Genomic DNA, 14,774 nt, shown 5'->3' with positions numbered 1-14,774 from the left:
TTCTTTTTCTTTCTTTCTTTCTTTTTTTTTAATTTTTATTTTCTTTTTAATTCGTTTTTATTGAAGTTCGACTTGCCAACACATAACACCCAGTGCTCATCCCATCAAGTTACCAGCAGTTTCTAAAGGGAGTCCACCAGGTGGTAAAGGGCGCCTAAGAAAATCCTAGAAAAAGACTTTCTGGGATCAATTCATAACACAGTTCATCACTCAGATCTTCCCAGGTCTTTCTCCTGCCCTACCCACTTGATTATTTTAGAACTAGGAAAAGGAACATGATCATTTTTACTAACTCAACATAAAGCTAATGATCTGGTGTGTTTGGATGACCAAGGGATAAGAGATTTAAAAATACTTAAAATCCTAAATCGTGGGGTGCTGCCAAGTATTGCTCACCTGTAGTACTTTCAACAACTCCTGTAAACTAGGCCGGGCAAACGTTCACACTGCTCCCCGCGACCCCCCAACGCACAAATGCCCACACACTCTTTCTATAGAAGAGGAAAGAAGCTAACATAGATTTGACGGATTTTTGTCATTGTTCCTGTAACCATAGCACGGTGCTATGTTTTCTAGACACAAAAGTGTTAGAAAGACTGTAAGCCACTGGTGGTAGTATCTGCAAGTTTTTTCTTAGTGTCTAGATGCAGTGATGGAATTTCCATGGCCATGGGTCAGACCAGCTGATCAAGCCAGCGGATCTTACCCATCCAGAACTTCCTCTGGCAGCTCTCACACTGGGACGCAATGTTAGCTGGGGAGGCATGCTTGACTGGCTAGCAGAGTCAATGAAAAGTAAAGGCTTGCATTGAGAAGTGAACAAACCACTTTGGGGGAAGAAAACCAATGCCTTTTAGCCATAGTGTGACTTGCTGGCAGGCTGAGTTGCAGGAAGAAAGGGAATATAGGAACTAGCACTTCAGGAAGGGTTTTTCACTCCTCCCTGATGCCTGTGATAGGAGTTTGGCTGGGCCTGGGGGTACTGATTGAACCTCATTCATGCAAAGAACCTCTCCAGCCCAACTTCCTGTAAGAACCCCCTTTCATCATCGCTCTGATTCTGAGAATACCCATAAAGCTAGGAAAAGATAAGCAGGCCCAGGCCATTTGGAACATATGCCCAGTCAGATAGTCTGGTCTTGAGCCAGCTGTGTACTAGTTTGCAGGTTTCCATCCCTCCTCATCCTTAGCTTCTCTGTGCAAAGGGCTGCTCTCATTCCCTCTGACTTCCAGGGCCCTCCCTACCCTCACTTGATTATACTCTGCTGAAGAAAGATCTTTACAACTATCAGCCTTAAAAATAAAATAGCCAGTTATTTAACCAGCAAAGATGATGAGTTTATCTGGGAATAGCAGAGGAATTGCAACTTAGGACATGCAAACTTCAGCACTCTGGAGGCAAGAAGGAGAGAGGAAAAAAAAAAAGGAGAGAGGAACGAAGAACAGAGGGGAGGGCCTTGCTTTTATGGAGGAAAGGAGGGAATTGGGAGGGGTTGCTTTGGAGGAAAGTTCATAGGAGAAGGAGAGTTGCCAGTTGTGATGGTTTCTCATTGGCTGGGTCACTGCTGGGTAAGGAGAAAACCTTCCTCCTTCCTGCTGGGTTATATAAAGTAAGCGGTGACTGATACTGAGTGAGCACCATCCCTTCGTTGCTCCTGGCCCTATTTCATTTTATTTTATTTTATTTTATTTTATTTTATTTTATTTTATTTTATATTATATTTATTTTTATTTATTTTTTTTTCCTGGCCCTATTTTAAATTGAGTTTCATTTATTCAATTTCACACAGCCTGGTTAATGAGTTTAAATCATTTTCCTGTGGGGGCAAAGTTGTCTCCAAGGGATTTAAGTCCATTTTTTCAGTTTGGAATTAAAAAACAAACAAACAAAAAACCATCCCCCATTCAAGCTGTTTCAAGCATCGGAAAGCTAGTGGGAACAAATAATAAGTTTACAATAACTTATAAGACATAAGGGCTAAGGTAAGAGTTCTCACCCCCTTTTTTTTTAGTCCACTTGCCTGCACCGCTTTGTGTTCTGTATGACCCTACCAAGCAAAAAGATTCTGAATAGATTCTGAAACTCATGAGACATAGGTATATGAAGTGTAATTTTTGAAACTCCACATACTTCTCAAAATCCTTATGAACATTCCCTCTCCTCTGATCCCAAAGCCTTGAGCATAACGGACATCAGGCCTGCTCTTTCCTAGAGAGAGTCAGAAGGGACTCTGACTTCATCCCCCTGATGCCTTTACTGCTCTCTAATGACACACACACACACATACCCACCCACCCACCTACACCACATACACTCATGATTCCCGCTAGCTTTAAAAAAAGATTTTATTTATTTATTCATGAGACACACAGAAAGAGGCAGAGACACAGGCAGAGGGAGAAGCAGGCTCCATGCAGGGAGCCTGATGTGGGACTCATCTCAGGACCCCAGGATCAGAGCCACCCAGGTGCCCCAAGTCCCACTAACTTTACTAAATTGTAGTATTTTCACCAATTCCCTAATTTTGAGGTCTGAACTCAGGCTAATTATTAACAAAGTATTACCAAACAGATGTGTTTACCTTGGTGCACTTCTGCCAATTTATTAAAAATTCTAATGGGGATGGTGGTGGAGTGGTGGAAGCGAGATTAGCAAAGAAATGGACTTTTGGATTTTTTTTTTTTTTACTCAATTTTTCTCCTTAAGATTTATTTTTTAAATGTTTAGGTCTTTAGAGGCAAGTATTTATACATTTCATGAAAACAATTGGTTCTTAAAGTGACATATAGGTTAAATATGCAATACAATTTGGTGTTGCTGACTTGCGTTTTTTTTTTAACTGAAGTAATTTTAAAATTAGTTTTTCAGAAGAGGTACAGACACCACTCAAATATTCCAGAAAATTTTTGTGAAAGGGAGAAATCATGGTGCCCCCCCCCTTAGTCCCTTGCCAGTAGCCCCTCCACATTCCTTCTCTACAGAAATATGCATATATCTGGGGTTGGAGCAACCATTTGTGATGAAGATTATGAAAATCACATGAAAAAATTTGCAGAGCAGTGGGATAGAGGAGCCTGTGTCCCGCTACATCCTGGAGCAGATTTAGCCCTGAGCTGGAGTTCTTGTTATATGAGAAAAAAATGATTAACCTGCTGTTTGTCAGCTTCAGTCTTTTTAGCATCCTAATTATTCCATCTTGATTTGGACGTCCACCCTGGAACCAACCGGCAACGGCCAGGTGTAGAGGGTGGGATCATGCTAGGACATGATGACCTCCTACTAAAAATGGGGGGAATGGTAAGTGTGGGATATCGTTTCTAGAAAAAAAGGAAATACAATAACCAGACAATACCATTGATGCCCACTCTAGAGAGAAATTGTTGAAGATAATTCTGAGGTATGGAGCTTGTGAATCTAAGGTGAACAAAAATATGGAATTCAGAAAGAACTAACAAGTGTAGGTGTATAGGAGGTAAGTTTAATGTAGACAGTTATTAAAAGTTATTTCTACCAGGACACTGGGTGGCTTAGTCGGTTAGGCGGCGGCTCTTGATTCCAGCTCATGTCGTGACCTCAGGGTCCTGGGATGGAGCCCCGCATCAGGCTCCATGCTCAGGGGGGAGTTTCTCTCTCCCTCTCCCTCCACCTCCTCCTCTCTTTCTCTCAAATAAATAATCTATTAAAAAAAATGTTATTTCTACCAGTTCAGTCAAGGTGTCCAGCTGTTCCATTTGCTAGGTACAGAAGCTTCCTGATAAGCGCACTCTTTCACTATGCGGTGCTTTCCACAACCATTCTCAGAGGCCTAAGAATGCCCTGGGTCAACTAAAATGAAGAATTGTTTGGGAAGATGTTGGGAAAAAGTGTTGGGGTCTATGCAGGTAACCCTTCTTTTGGCGATCAAGGAGCCATGGGCATGGGGCAATAAGACATCAGACAGCAGTAGGAAAGACATTTCCCTTTGCTCCGGTGTATCTGCCTCCATGGTGACCTCATGGCATTTGCAACTGGTGCTATTTGCTCAAGAGAGGCAGAGCTGCTTTCACTCACGTCGTCGTGGTGAGGTCATCTCACCCGGTGAGCTCCAGTGCTTTCTTGGAAAACACACATCTAAGACTTTTTAACTTAAGTCCATATCCACATCTTTTGAAACTTAGGAGTCAAGAATCTAGTTCCCTTCGTTCTCTGCTTCTACCTACAGTAACATTTCCTTCTATGTCTGGTTAGCTGGGACCACGACCTGCTTCTAGAAATGATGAGGCTGGAATGAAAGCAAAGGGTACCTCTGAAGTAGGCGCTTAGGCTGAGATTCTGGGGGGTTAAGAATGGAAATGTGGGAGGGTTTTGGGGGAGGGAGGGCCGGAAGGGTAAAGATTGGTGGGACACCCCCAGCGCGGGTTGATAAGAAGTTCATGGGAGAACTTTGGGAACAAAATGATGAAGTGCTCGAAGTCAGAACACAGGGAAGCAGACACATTTGGGGGCAAGGGAAACACGAAGTTTTAGGGCCTTTGTGTCAAAGGAGCATGAGAGGGAGAAGTCATCAGGGAAGAAAGCTGGCCTCTCTGCTCAGACAGCACAAGTGCTGAGCACCAGAGCCTGGAGGTTTTTTTGTTTTGTTTTGTTTTGTTTTGTTTTATCGGTGTTCAATTTGCCAACGTATAGAGTAACACCCAGTGCTCATCCCGCCAAGTGCCCCCCTCAGTGCCCGTCACCCAGTCACCCCCACCTCCCGCCCTCCTCCCCTTCTACCACCCCTAGTTCATTTCCCAGAGTTAGGAGTCTCTCATGTTCTGTCTCCCTTTCTGATATTTCCCACTCATTTTTTCTCCTTTCCCCTTTATTCCCTTTCACTATTTTTTATATCAGGTCACTGGTTGCCTTTGAGACAGAGCTTCAGAAAACTGGATGAGGTGGCTGCTCGATTGAAAGAATATACGCAACGGTAGTAACTCAGGGTGCGCAATTATAAGAGCAATCTTTTATTTGAAGTGGAAAATTGGAGCATGTTTTATGTTTGTTTTTCACCCAAAGGAGTGATGCGACAGGGAGAAACTAAAAATGCAAGAATATGCACCAATAGGCCGAACCAAGCTTTGTTTTCTCTGCTTCTTTTCCTAAATTGAACCATTCAGCCCCCATTCAGATGGCCCGAAGATCACGGGGCAGGGGAACGAGGACTGGGCCAAAGGATGAAACATTCTTGATCCTGGCATAGGTACCTTCAAGGGACCTGGCCGCCTTGCTCCAAACATTTGCCCCCAACCCTTCCTCTCCCTCTAACCAGCACCCAGGCAGCCTTCATGCTCTGGCCTCAACTATAATTGAAGGGTTATGAGAACTCTGTAGGGTAACTACTCTTGGTCAAACTAAGTCCTGGATCATTCTTTTTTTTTTTTTTCTCTGTAGACATTTATTTAGCCCTTTCATGGGCTAGGTTCAAAAGAGCCCCATAAGGTGGATGGAAACACTCTTACTGCCCTTCGGTGATGGATCAGGAAACTGAAGTTTAGGTTCAGGCATAGACCAAGTGTGGATCTTGTTTCTCATGCCCTCTTAACATGACTCCACTGTTCATCTGACCCAGAGTCGTTTTCCACCAAAACAATAAAACCCATTATTTTCTAAACATCTATACCTGACTAGGAAATTCAAGGGACACAAAGAGGTTACCACCCTCCTCCTATCCTCCCAGAAATAAATATTCCATTTGAGCCACCAGATTATCTCTTCCAATGAAATACTATACAGGCAGTCCCCACTTGACATGGGACTTCAAGACCATAAAAATCACAGTACAAGGGGCACCTGGATGGCTCAGTTGATTAAGTGTCCCACTCTTGATTTGGGCTCAGGTTGTGAGATGGAACCCCATGTCGGGCTCTGCACTGAGTGTAGAGTCTGCTTGAGATTCCCTCTCTCCCTCTCCTTCTGCCCCTTCCCCCTTTAAGAAACAAAAAACAAAAAAACACCATGCAAGCAGAAGCCAAACAAGTCAATCTTAATAATCAATGTGAAAAAAATTATGATTGTTCTTTGATCTTTAAAATGTTTTGTCAAGGGCAGCCCAGGTGGCTTAGCGGTTTATTGCTGCCTTCAGCCCAGGGCATGATCCTGGAGACCTGGGATCGTGTCCCACGTCGGGCTCCTAGTGCATGGAGCCTGCTTCTCCCTCTCCCTGTGTCTCTGTCTCTCTCTCTCTCTCTCTCTCTCTCTGTCTCTCATGAATAAATAAATAAAATTTAAATAAATAAATAAATAAAATGTTTTGTCAAAATATTAAATACAAAAAAAATATTAAATACTCAGTTACCATAGGTTATAAATGAAAAAAAATGTCAAAACTAATATTTGTGGTGTGCACCACAATTTAAAGGCCTAGAAACATTCAGAATAAAAGTGTCTTATTTCTCTGTACTTACCAAGAATAGTTTGAAAAGTGCTGGCCTTCCCTTCCTAATCTGTGACCTCTGACAAGGAGTGAGCATCTTTTCTATACCTGGGTGAACTCTCATGCTCTTTCTAAGTTTAAATTATCTTCCAGCATTTTATTCTTTCTGCTGTCAATGTTGTGGAATATCCCAAGATTTGCTGTAAGTTTTTATTTATTTATTAAAGTGACTTCTACACCCAACGTGGGGCTTGAACGCATGACTTTGAGATCAAGAGTCACATGCTCCCCTGACTGAGCCAGCCCAGCGCCCACCAATGCCAAGAGTTCCTTTGATGTCAAGTTGTTGTTGTTTTACCAGCATCACTTCTGGTTCATCATAACCACTTTATTCATTCATATTAATAAGTTTGCCTTCACCAGGTTCCTGTGATGCTTGATTTTATATCTTTACTTGGCTGTGCCATGTTGGTCAAATCTGAAACTACAGCATCAGCTTTTCCCTGGGTTTCCAGCCCGCTGGCTCATTCTGTAGATTTTGGACTTGCCAGTCTCCATAATCATGTGAGCCAATTCCTTAAAATAAATCTCTCTTCTCTCTCTTTTCTCTCTCTCTCTCTCTCTTTCTCTCTCTTGGCTCTATTTCTCTGGAGAACCCTGCAGTTCCTACGGCTAAGTATCTGTCTCAAAATGTGGCAGTAATGACATTTCCATGGTCAGCTATTTCTTCTATAACTTCAAGTATATTCAACTAGATTTTCACTTCCAGTGTTAACCATCTTTTGTTTGTTTACTACGCTTCCATCTCTGTTGGCCAATTACACCCTTTGCTTCCTGCGCATAGACTGAACAACAGATATGCAGGGACCAATCACCGACAGACTTTGAGAGAAATAATGTGATTGCTCAGTGAACCTCATGTGCACCTGTTATTTACGCTGTTAGCTGTGAACTGAAGAGCTAGCACAAAGTTTGGACTTGATGCAGTTACCCACCTTATATAATGTGGTAACTTGAAATTTGGACCGCGTTGTCAGGGGAGCGGGTGATATTTAACTAAGCCATGATGACTAGCTGTAATTTGTGCATATTGAAAGCATGCAGTGCAAAAACAGCCTGTATTTACTTTTAAACCATTTGTCTAGATGGATCATTTAGAAGCATCCACCATGAGGGACCATAAGGCAAAGGAAACAAGGTTCTCAGGTTCTTGCATCTCTGTAAAAATGCTATCATTTTATTAACTGGCATTCTTGAAATATCTGATTTACTTTCTTGACTATTTTCGTGACTAACTGGCTACTTATTGAATCACATAAGAAATGTCCAAATAGAGGCAGTGGTGTGTGGTAGAGACAGTTACTAAGGATCCACTTTCCCTGTTGTCCTTTGATGATGGTACGTCAGGGTCGGTGGGGCACGTGGCTGCCTCACTGAGGACTACAATCCTCTCTTAAAGCTTATGATCAATTCTGGCCAGTGGGTTGGGAGTAAAGCTGCTGTCTGCCGTGGCCGGGCTTGCCCTTGGAAGGAAGGGCTGTGCTCTCCCCTGGCCTCTTCTCCACGGGCTGCGATACAGATGCGAGAGCAGCAAGTGGAGCGCCCACTTTGAACTCAGAAATGGGATCTGTGTGTTGAGTGTGAGTGCCAGAGCTTCACTATATGGCCACCATCTCTGGACAGTAACATCAGAGAGAATGAAAAGTCAATCTTGTTTTAACCTTTATGTGTTAGGGTCTTTTTGTTACAGACGTTTAACTCTAACCTAAAATATATATAGATGGCTCCCTGTTTGGGAATAAGCAATAGCCTAACATAGTGATATAGGGGATTTTTACACATCACATTACAGAGTGAATGGATTCTCCTCCCTTCCAACTTTAATTTAAAGAGGATAAAAGAAAAGCATAAGGGCCTTAGCATATCGTCTTCGGACATAATAAACTGAGTAGGACCTACAGAGGACAACTGATGACGTGAAGCCACCACAAATAGGACGGGTAAAATCTGCCCCTTGCAGAGAGTGAATTTGGTGTTTTCCTTTTAGTACCTTCTGTGCACTAAGGATATGAGCCTCCGTTCCTCACCAACAGACTTGTTGGATTGAGCCTTTCAATATTTAAATTGAATTCCCAGGAGCTGTTAAGGTCTGATGAGACAGACGGTTATCCAGCAATATTTATATAATACTTTTGTGACCAAATTATCAATTTAAGGTAGGGACATTGACATGGAAACAACTTATCCTAATACAGTCCTTAAAATGTGTACATCATGAAATTTGGCTATTTTGTACAAAATGATAAAATGTGTAATGCTCCTGTGTATACACTAGAGGACACTCATCTACTATGTTCTGTTTGAACAAAATTGACTACCGTTTTTCAAACCAGTGCGTAGAAGAATCACCTTGGAATCTTGTTTAAAATATGTACCTTTGGGGATCCCTGGGTGGCGCAGCGGTTTAGCGCCTGCCTTTGGCCCAGGGCGCGATCCTGGAGACCCGGGATCGCATCCCACGTCAGGCTCCCGGTGCATGGAGCCTGCTTCTCCCTCTGCCTATGTCTCTGCCTCTCTTTCTCTCTCTCTCTCTCTCTGTGACTATCATAAATAAATAAGAAAATAAAAAAAAAATAAAAATAAATAAAATTAAAAAAAAATAAAATAAAATAAAATAAAATAAAATATGTACCTTTGGGCTGTGGAGGGGCCATGAATCTGCATTTTTAGTGAGAGACTACCTGGGAGCATGGTAAAGAGGGTGGCTTGTGGAACGTGGCTGCTGGACTTGAAACCTGCCTTTGCTGCTTGTGAACGCAAATGATTATTTACCCTATAGGCTCAGTTTCTCATCCAGCAGATGAAGTTGGAAATAGCACTTACCTCAAAAGAGGAAAAGAAAAGAGAAAGAAAAAGAGAGAGAGACAGAGAGAGAAAAAAGAAGAAAGAAAAAAAAAAGAAAGAAAAAGAAAGAAGAAAGAGTGAGCACTTTCCTTTTAGGGTTGTTTTAATGAATGATTAAATGAGTTAACTTAGAACATACAACCTAATGCCTGGCCATAAATATTCATTCTGTTATTAAAGCATTATTTTTAATAAAGACATTCATTGATTTTGTTGTGGGAAGATTTGAGAAACACATGACTATGCTTTAAAGAAAAAAAAATAGCCCTTCTCCTGATACTCTGCAGCTGGGGTGAGACTTCAGGTCCTGACCCTCAGCTGGGTGATATGGGAAGGCAGGAACCAAAGGTGCAGGATGAATGGAGCAAAATAAAGCTGGTCTTCCCTGTTCTGCTAAAGAACTTGTACTTTATTCAGAGGTCGGTGGCAATCCTTTGAAGGAGGCAGAAGGTGGCACGATTGGATTTACATTTGGGATCCTTGGCTCCGCAGCAGAGTGGGGGGTGGAATGTGAAGGGGAGGCTGGAGGCCGCTGGGTGGGAGGGCTCAGGCGGTCCAGCGCTGCTCACCTTGACCCTAAGGAAGAGTCTCCAGAAAGTATTGGGATTGTTCGCGTTACTGACTCTAAAAATAACAATTTTGAACCTTATACATAAATCCTTTCTGTTTGTAACAGAGCCAAGTTTGTAATAAACCACTCTCCCTCCACGCCACCCTAGGAGTTGCATGCACTGTCGAGGATATACGGCACCCAGTAGGCAGGCACCCCAAGTTTCAAGGCAGCAGACCCTGCAAACAGGACTCAGGGGAGCTGTGCAGGCACCGAGGAAAAACTGGCCTGCTCTCCCCTCAGCACCAGAAGCCGAGAAGGGGGTACCTCTGCATCCACGAGCTGAGCCTGTGGATGATGGGGTGGATTGCCAGGAACATGGCAACGTTGCAGGGTCTGACCTAAGAGAAATAAAATTCTGGTCTATCAGGTCCCCTGCCAGGGTCGGTGGAGCTGCCAGGGGAGCAGGGGGTGCAGATGGGAGAACTGGGGCTCAGGCTCCCTCTTGACTCTGCCTGGAATTCACCACCACTGTTCTGCTACTGTCAAATTAGGAGGGTCAACACTGGGGGGCTAGGGGGGTGGAGGACTAGCTACCCGACTCTTTAATACCTGAGGAGTGACTGGGTGATTTCATGAGAAAGGAATTGATCCCTGGGGGCTCCTCTGCAAGGTCCCTTCCTGCCTGTGCACTCAGCCAAGCTTTCTATCTGGTCTCGAAGAAACGTTATCTGATTCTAAGTCTGAAAACACGCAAAATGTTAGGTAGATAAAACAGCTCTTGCCTCTGTTAGGCTCGTTCAGATTGCAGACTCATGGGGTATTATCTTAGACTGTTTAGAGATAGAACCAAATCCAATGGCTTTCAAATTTGTGTCAGTATCAGATCCCTTGAAATGGAATGTCCAACTGCTAGGTGGACAGAAAGCAGAGCTGCTTCTATCGAAGGAGGTTTCTGGTTGGCAGCGCCTCTCCTGGTTGTCATACTTCCCACGCTCTATCATGTGACTTGACTCTTTGAACCTCTAGGACCTAGAAAAGCAAAGCTATGTATGATTAAACCAATTCTTCCATTTGGTGGAGGGCAAAAATGAGTCCCAGAGAGGTAGGTATTATTTGAGTAGGGTGCAGAGGCAATGAGGGTGGGAATGCACAGAAAGAAAACTGAAGGTACTGTACACATTCATGGTAGAAAATAAAGTTTGAGGGCCCCCTGGGGGGCTCAGTGGTGGAGCGTCCGCCTTGGGCTCAGGTTGTGATCCCAGGGTCCTGGAATTGAGTCCCGCATCGAGCTCTCTCTGCCTGTGTCTCTGCCTCTCTCTGTGTGTCTCTCATGAATAAGTAAATAAATTCTTTAAAAAAAGAAAAAGAAAATAGAGTTTGGTAAGGATTTTCTTAATGGTTTATTTGGCGTTGGATCAGTGGGTCAAGAAGAAAGACAAATTGAAATGTGTGAGGAGTGAGAAGGTTTAACTCAGATCCGGAGAAGAATTTCAAACTTTGGAACTTTGATGTCTCCTGCCTGGAATGTGTTTGGTGGAGTAAAGCTGATTATCTGTCTAGAGAGAATCAAAGCAAGCTTTGAATTATAGTCCTGCCTTCAAGTGGAGACCTTCAGCCCTCCCAGCCGTTAGTCATCATCATCCTTGGCATTATCAATCACCCATTAAAGGTCTTTACCAGTCAGACACAGAGGTGCATTTCCAGCCGGACACCGTGAAGGTCAGTAGTTTAGACAGAAAACAACAGGGCTATTTCCTGATAATTCATGGGGGAAGCATTACCCAGTTCCAACCTGTCGAGACTGCTTTTAGGCAATGGGCTTGAGCAATGGAAACCAGAGCAAGGCAGGAAGGCCCACAAGGACCATCAGTGGAAAACAAACAGGGCTCAATAAACGACCCCCCCCCCCTCGCAAAGTCGTCACAGACCCCAATTATATCCAGGCGCAGTTCTGAAGATTACAGAAAGTTCCAAAAATCCCATACTGCCTCACTCCACCCTGTAACTGGGACCCCTCAGCTTGGGGCAGACAGGCTCTCCTTCGCTGTCCTGCCCACCACTCCCCTGCAGTGGTGTATTCAACAAACTGCCATCTCTTGTGTTTGGGCTTGTGATGAATTCCTTCACCACCTGGCCACCGGCCCCCACCCAACTGGGATGCCCCACATTTGGTGGCCCCCTCTAAGCGGAACACCCCACACAATGCTTCTTTTCTATGTTTAAAATCAAACTCAAAATTTACCTGGTCCAGAAAATGTGTACCCACCTGATTCAGTTCATCATACTTCTATTCTTAATTTATCTCACTGAACCTCTGTTCTTCACCTGAAAAGTACAGATAACAAGAAAGATTTCTCAGTGTTTTTATATGAATAAAAGGAAATAAGATGTGTTAGCTGTTTACAACAGTGCCTGTTAGGAATTATTTCAAAATGATGGCTAGTTTCTTCTCTGACATGGGTCTCTGATAGACCAAATTAATAAAATTTGAAAGAGGTTAAATTTTTCTATATCTTTACATCTTTTTTTTTTTTTAATCCACTCTAATTCTGGGCTCTCTTATCTTTTATTTCTTCCCCATCTCCACTGCCCTTCTTTTTATTCTGGAATAACTGTGATGACCTTTCATTAATGTGGAAGTTAAAACTGATTTGTTAAGAATCAACGTGGAGAATGAATCAGACACCAATACCCAGGACTATAGTTTGCCTTTAGTTACAAAATTTTTAGAATTCTTTGCCTTAGAAATTCACAGCAGCGGTGTTTGTTTCTCATGACTTTTGCACCTCTAGCTGGTTAAAGAACTTCTTTTATCTGTAGATAATAAATTCTATGGCATTGACCAAGGGTAAGTATCACTGCAGATCAGCATTTGTTCAATCCAGGCCAGCCTAAAAAAAATAAGTGGATGGGCTTAACAACTGATTGAAGATTTTAGAAAAAACTGTATTAACTTGAAGACATGTCAATAGAAATTATTCATTGATAATTCAAATTCAACAGAAACTGAACAAGGGAGAAGAAAAAATGGATGGATGAACAGCTTCAGCAAGTCTCAGTTTGTGAGATAATATCAAGAAGTCTATATATCAAAAAAAAAAAGATGTCTATCTTTACAGTCAAAGGGAGAGAAGGGGAGGAGGGAGAAGAGAGGAAATGGGCAGAAAAAATACTTGAGGAAATAATGGCCCAAATTCCCCAAATTTGTTGAAAAATATCAGTTCACAAATATAAGAAGCTCAGCAAACATAGTATCGTAGTATAAAAACAAAGAAAACATAGCTTGGAATGTTGTAGTCAAACTAATGAGCACCAGCTAAAAAGAAGATCTCCAAAGACACCAAAGACAAAAGGCATATTTCATACAAAAAGAAAAATATATGAAAAATGGTTGACTTCTAATGGAGACCCTAGACAATGAAATTACATTCTAGAGTTTCAAAAGAAAAAGAATTTATCAACCCGGAAGACCATATCCAATGAAAATCTTCCTTAAAAATGAGGGTAAATTAAAAATTTTCAGCTAAGTAAAATGCCAAAAGAATCATCACTATTAGACCAGCAAAGACTACTTTTACTTCTTAATTTTAAAAAAGAAACTAACTGCTTAAAGCAAAAATAACAAACTATCAGTTTTTAACATGTGTTTATAAAACACATGACAACAATAACACAAAGGATGAGGGAGGAAGTACATGGGATTCTGCTGTTGTAATGTTCTTAACTTCACAGAAAGTGTCCCAATATTAACTCCTAGTAGATTGTGATAATTTAAGGATGAATAATGCGATCACTAAATACCAGTTTAACAAAAACACAAAGAGGCATGCCACAAACACAGAAGAGAAATTAAGATAGAATACTATTTTTTTTTTATTGATTCAAGAGAATGGAACAAAGGAGGAACAGAGAAACAAAAACAGGTGAAAAAATAGAAAACAAACTGCAAGATGCATTTACTTGTTCACCTTGAATAGAAGAGAAATGCTCCTCTTTGTGAACACCCTAATCATTCTCACAGAATTTTTTCACATTATACCTTGCACCACAGTTATTTGTTTATAATTTTTTCTATCTTACTAGCTCTCTGAGGATGAGAACCATGACCAAATGGAAGAAGAGATGAAAACCATGCAGACCTTTAAGTTCACTAAAGATTCAGTTTTAAGTGTCTTTCACGTGACTAGCTTGCTTCCGCGTGAATTAAAAAAAAAAAAAAAAAGAATAGCAAAGGGTAGGTTTAAGCAATCTTTACACATACTTGTCATATTTTCAAAGAAGCTTTTTGCCCCACTGGCCACTTGGCTTAATCATTTCTACATGGTGCCAAGTGAACAAGAGGCCAAAAACTACCTTTAACCCAGATGGTGAAGAGGTTTCTTGTTGATTAAGGCCAACTCCAACTAACTGGTTGTGTGGCCACAGCACAGTCAGCAGTGAAGAATGTCACAGTTGCCTAAGCAGCCATGGGTACAAGTGGGAGAAGTAACAGCACACCTGATACGTAGCACGATCCTGATTTAGAGTGTCATAATGCTCATCTTTACTGTGACTGCAGTCCCTGGGTTTTCCAGAACTATCTCATAAATACACTGTAAATTATCAGATAATGTGTTCAAATTTGAGGTTCAGAGTATGTGATCATCATATTTATGACAATATTTTTCACATGAATGAACATGGAGTTTCCCAAAACATTCTCTAAAAGCTCATCAATTCTAATTTTTCCCACTGCTATTCTGCAAACAATAAGATGCACTTTGCTAACTTTGGTCCGAGTAAATGAACTCACTTCATTATTACTCTTGTTGTTACAAAGACTTCCTGGAGTAGTAGTTTGCAAACAAACACTTTTGGAAAAAAGTGTTTTTATAGGTGAAACTTGATGATCTAGGTAGAAGTATACTGAATGCAGTTTCAGGATT

At 41.8% G+C, this 14,774-nt stretch overlaps 1 long non-coding RNA gene across 1 annotated transcript in view; it reads right to left on the bottom strand.

Annotated features, from left to right (window-relative positions):
• Positions 1-9,107: 9,107 nt before the first annotated feature.
• Positions 9,108-14,774, bottom strand: part of LOC140624811 (uncharacterized) — a 38,865-nt gene continuing 33,198 nt past the window's right edge. Inside the window, exons 2-3 of the long non-coding RNA XR_012024255.1 lie at positions 12,116-12,174; positions 9,108-10,878 (exon numbers count right to left, since the gene is read on the bottom strand). This is a non-coding gene — a long non-coding RNA (uncharacterized lncRNA). The remainder of the gene's footprint in view (positions 10,879-12,115; positions 12,175-14,774) is intronic.

The sequence above is a fragment of the Canis lupus genome, chromosome 35 (genome assembly GCF_048164855.1).
Source record: "Canis lupus baileyi chromosome 35, mCanLup2.hap1, whole genome shotgun sequence".
NCBI classification, from domain to species: Eukaryota; Metazoa; Chordata; class Mammalia; order Carnivora; family Canidae; genus Canis; species Canis lupus.
Note: the sequence above shows the minus strand (reverse complement) of the source record. Positions and strands in the feature narration are given on the sequence as shown.